The sequence below is a fragment of the Cynocephalus volans genome, chromosome 3 (genome assembly GCF_027409185.1).
Source record: "Cynocephalus volans isolate mCynVol1 chromosome 3, mCynVol1.pri, whole genome shotgun sequence".
Classification (NCBI taxonomy): domain Eukaryota; kingdom Metazoa; phylum Chordata; class Mammalia; order Dermoptera; family Cynocephalidae; genus Cynocephalus; species Cynocephalus volans.
The window spans coordinates 58,588,331-58,593,683 of record NC_084462.1 but is presented as its reverse complement, the minus strand read 5'-3'; the positions used below and the strand labels follow the sequence as shown (position 1 = coordinate 58,593,683).

General features: G+C 34.2%; 1 pseudogene; it reads left to right on the top strand.

Annotated features, from left to right (window-relative positions):
- The first annotated feature begins 1,656 nt into the window (after positions 1-1,656).
- Positions 1,657-1,980, top strand: LOC134371635 (CDGSH iron-sulfur domain-containing protein 1-like; annotated as a pseudogene).
- The last annotated feature ends 3,373 nt before the right edge of the window (positions 1,981-5,353 follow it).

The following is a 5,353-nucleotide window of genomic DNA, read 5'->3' as shown; positions in this document are numbered from 1 at the left end:
AAGATCAACAGGACTAGAGAAAATCTAAAACCTCTGCATGAAAAAAAAAAAAACAAAAACCCGATGAAAATTAATTCTTGGAGGACAAACTGGAGAAAACACTTGCAACATGAATGAGCAAAAAAGGACTTGTAGCCTTGATATATAAATTTTCCTTTCCAATCAGTGAGAGATGAAAGCACTAATAGAAAAATAGAAGGACATGCACAGGCATTCACTGAAGAAGAAACATAAATGGTTAATAAACCCGAAAAATCAAGAGATATTCATCAAAACTATCATTTTAAGTCTTTGGAGAAAGGATAGAGTGCTCGATCAATAATGTCCAGAAAATTGGCCACACTTTTGAAAAAAATTAAATTAAATCCTTACCAATGTCACACATAGAAATAAACACAAGAAGAATTAAAGTTTAAATATAAATGAGAAAATTATAAAAGTGGAGGAGCAATATGAACCTTGGAGATATTACGCTAAGTGAAATAAGCCATTCACAAAAAGACAAATGCTGCATGATTCCACTTACATGAGGTACCTGGAGTAATCAAAATCATAGAGACAAGAAGTAGGATGGTGCTGGCCAGGGAGTGGGGGGCAGGGGGGTGGGATAGGGAGTTGTTGTTTAATGGGTACAGAGTGTCAGTTCTAAAGCTGAAAAGAGTTCTATGATAACGGATGCACAACATTATGAATGTATTTAATGTCACTGTGCATTTAAAAATGGTTAAGACAGTTCATTTTATGTTATGTGTATTTTACCACAATAAAAAAAAATTGGAGGAAAAAAGTTGAGATGGATAGAAAATTATGTTTTTATATTCTTGATATGTAGAAAACAGTTCTTGATGTAACACCAAAGTTGACACGTTAACTACATAAAAATTTAAAACTTCTGTAAGGCAAAAAAAAAAAAAATGTTTAGAGACAAACAGGGATAAAGTCTTCATTATGGAAGCAAGGGGCTAATAATATTATTACATAAAGAGCTCCTGAGAATTAATTATAAAAAAAGTTGAACACAGTGTCTGGTGTATAATATACATTCAATAAAATGATCAAATGATGTAAGCAGGCAATTTATATAAGACAAAATAAAAAGAGTGGAAAGATGTTTGTTTACCCTTACTAATAATCAAAGAAATGAGAATTTAAACAATTAAACATTGTCACTTTCTACTTTCAAACTGACAAAAAGTTAAAAAAGATTGAGAATACTAAATTTGGGTGAGAGCGTGGGAAATAGTCATTCTCATACTTTGGAAATGGGAGTGTAATTTGAAACATCCTTGCCGAGGGCAATTTGCCAATGTGTATGAAAAGCCTTAAAAATGTGCACACCGTTTGGCCAGCAATTATCTTCCTAGGAATTTATCCTAAGAAATTCATTATGTATGTGTGCATAGATTTGTTTACAGAGCTGCTCACAGCCTTATTTTAGGGCTAAGAGTTGTAAGCAACCTTAATGTCCAATAGAAGGATTGGTTAAATAATTTTTGGCAGACCTACAGAAAGGAATATTAAACTGCCATTAAAAAATAATGTAAAAGAGCCCGGTGTCGGCGCTCCTAAAACGCTTCTCGCACCTTGACTCCCGCTGTCCGCGGTAGCCGGCTTGAGCTCTGTGTCCTGTGAACACGCCTTGCAAGCGACGGCGCCATGGGTCTGACTAACAATTCCAGCGTACGAGTTGAATGGATCGCAGCAGTTACCATTGCTGCTGGGGCAGCTGCAATTGGTTATCTAGCTTACGAAAGATTTTATGTTAAAGACCATCGCCATCAGTCAATGATAAACCTTCACATCCAGAAAGACAACTCCAAGATAGTGCATGCTTTTGACATGGAGGATTTGGGAGATAAAGCTGCAGTCGTTGGAGGTACAAAAAGTTCCCATTCTGTGATGGCTCTCACACAAAACACAATGAAGAGACTGGAGACAACGTGGGACCACCGATTATCAAGAAAAAAGAAACTTAAATGAACAGTTTTGATGCTGCATATCAATTTGTCACGATGTTACCTGATCGTTTAATTAGAGTGACCACCACTGTTGTCTAATTCACCTTCCCTGGATTCTAGATATGATGCATTGCAAACTGCAGCTTTCACATAGTGGCATTTGCCTTACTTGTTAAAACTTCGTGGTGCACATTTGTTCAAACCAAAAAAAAAAAAAAAAGAAGAAGAAAGAAAAGAAAAGAAAAAGGAAAAACCAACCTCATGGGCTGTGGGTTATTTTGGTCTTGTAAGAATCCATTTCTCAAAATTTAAAATATTGACATTAGAGTATAGTTGTAAGTTCAAAAAAAAATTATCACTTTTTCATCTTACTTAGTTAACCTAGAAAATAGAGTGTAATTGAGCTACATTAATTTCTTGACACCATCTGGGAAAAACCTGTTATGACCTTGATCTTCTTCTTGACAGTGGTAATGACATTGAGAAAACATCGCTTCAGTGTTTTCACATTTTTCAGTCAAAGTGAACTATGAATGTTATTCTGCTTAGTTAGCCAGGTCGGTAATAAAGCAGGCAGTAACTTCTTTGTATTCATCTTCATGGATATGTAATTGATCATTAAAGGAACCAATTGTGGAAAATTAGATCAAAGTGATATTAGACTTAAAGTAGTCATAAAGGATGTCTTAAAGTGTAATGTTCCAGAATTCTGGCCCAAAGACTGTCAAGCTCTTGAACTGAAGACATGGAAGGAATTGGAGCACATAATGTCAAGCCTCTTGATTGAAGAGCCTCACATTCATGACAGAAATAGTAGTTAATGAGGTTAAAGACATGGGAAGATTATTTTTCCCCCACTATGGCTAATCAAGCACATGGCTTATACTAGTAAGAAACTGCTTTGGAAAGAAAAATAAGAATTTCATCTTCTTTTAAATTATATGATCTTTTCCTTAAAAGTATGATTTTGAAGACAGGTGTTTGTTTATGTAATATTCTTCAAAGACTCAGACCAGAAACATTACATTTATTGTGATTCAGAAAAAAGAAAAGGTGAAAATAAAAGAATTGGGAGCAATAAAAGAATTAAGACAGGAGTAGTTGATATATATTTTTTTAGAGATTAGGTTTTGGGATTTTATAGGTTAGAAGGAAAAGTCATGACAATATATAATATGGCAAGCAGATAATTTAAAATTGGTAAAACAGGTCAACACTCATTTCTTTTAGTACACTTGAGTTCTCAGCAGTGATCGATCACAAGTTCACACTTGCCAAACTCCAGTTACCTTGGAAGTCAAAGGAATCAATTCAACCTAACAGGAACGTTCCTATATTATGCTCATATATTATCACAGTTTTCTAAAAAATGCACAGCTTTGTGTACTACAGTAGTAAAATTGATACCAAAATTGTGGATGCTGGTTTAAAGAAGCCTGTGTTACTGACCTGGACATGTCTTTAAGGCACATGTTCGGCACAAAATCTAAAATCCTACAAACACTGATTTTTCAGGTAAGTTTTTTTATGCCTACACCCCCCTTTTTAAAAAAATAAGTATAAATGGGTCAGCAAAAGAGAGGATCATGCTTTTAAAGGTTGTTTTAGAGAGAAATAAATCCATAAACTCAAAAGTTTCCAATAAAGGGACATCCTTTTAACAGACTAAACTTTTTTTTTTTTTTTTGGTACCTAGACGGTACAGAAAACATACTCTTTATTTTGAATTTGAAATTATAGTCACGAATTTTTATAAATAATTGGTAAGGAGGGCCTAGTAACAATTCTCAAAACTATTTTTCGAAGGTCTAGTATATGGGTGTGTCAGGGGTGAAACTGGAAATGATCAGGTGAAATACAGATCTCCTTGAGCATTTTGATAGTCCAGAATAATTAGGTAAGTGTATTTTCAAGGTTAGCTTGAAGTTTTATTACATTCTTGTGGACTAGAATTCCTTTATGACATAAAAAACCTTTCCATATTATTTAGCCTAAAAAATAAATTGGGTGTGGTTAATTAGGTTAATGTGCGGTGTTCTTATACGAAAATCATTATGTGCAATTTCTGTTAAATACCCTAAATCTTCTAATTGCCTTTTCATTCGAATGAGGTATCAGACAAGTGGAGCTCCCATCTTTTTTTTCTCTATATCATTTATGTTTCAGTGATTTCTGAAGTAAGATCTTGTACTAGGTTGAGAAGTTTCTAAAGTGAAGAATCTTGTTTTGCAGTGATTTAGTGTGACATTCATCTGTTCAAGCAACAGATATTAGGCATCTACAGAAGGTATAATTGAGAATGAAACATTTTGGACAATTTGAAGCTCACAATTCTGATGACATCATTTATGGCATAGGTTATATAATTATGGTTGTTTATGATGTGGGGTTATTTTCCTTGACAAATTATAACAGCTACAACCATGTATATCAGGTATTTCTACTGCAAACTAGGTAGAATTATTTGGTTTTACATTAGTTATGGAGGTTTTTGGTTGTGTTTTGTTTTAAGGTAAACATTGACTAAGGTTCCTAATTAGTAGTATATTTAGTGCCTGGGTATCTGTGAGGTTTTATTGCTCCACTAGTTGTCAGAAGTTGTGATTTTAATATTAATCAGACAAAACCACTCCCTTCTCAGCCTTTTAAATTGAAGTGATTGGACTAAATGGGATTTTAGGCCATTGTTACCAAATTCTGGGCAAAGAAGAAATTTTCAGCTATCTTCATCTACGAAGAGGAAAAAAAAACGCTAGTAGGTTATTGACTCAAATTTGATTTTTATTATAAGATTATTCCAACTTTTACGGTATTGAAGCATCCTTTCTTTTACAAAATATTGCTGATAGTAGTATTAGTTGCTTTACATATCTTTAAAATAAAAAGTTGGCAGCCCTGAAAAAAAAATAATAATGTAAAAGAACATTTATTGACATGTGAAAAGATTCATGATGTACTTTTAAGTGGATAAAGTAAATTACAAAACAATATGTGTAATATTTAATGTAAAGAGTGGTTATGGGGGGGCAGTCATTTTTATTTTCTTTTCGTGGTTTCTCTATACGTCCAGATTTTCTTCATAAGCAAATTCTGATTTCTAAACAGAAGATATATACTAAATGCTACTGTAAGAATTACTATTGTTTGGGGACAAATCAAAAATGTGAGGATCACAATATCATATTCTTGACTATTGCAGTTCTCTCAGATCTCTCCAGCCTGTGGGTACAAAGGGGGACACGTTATCAACAATCATTCCTGTTTCAATGTCTCTTGACCCATTTGCTGAGCCTCTCCTCCCTGCTCCTCAAAGCCTCTCCAAGTTCTTTCTGGGAGGAGGAAGAGGAGGGGATCACAGGTTCACCTTCCTGAGCTCCATCCCTCTCCTTCAGGTC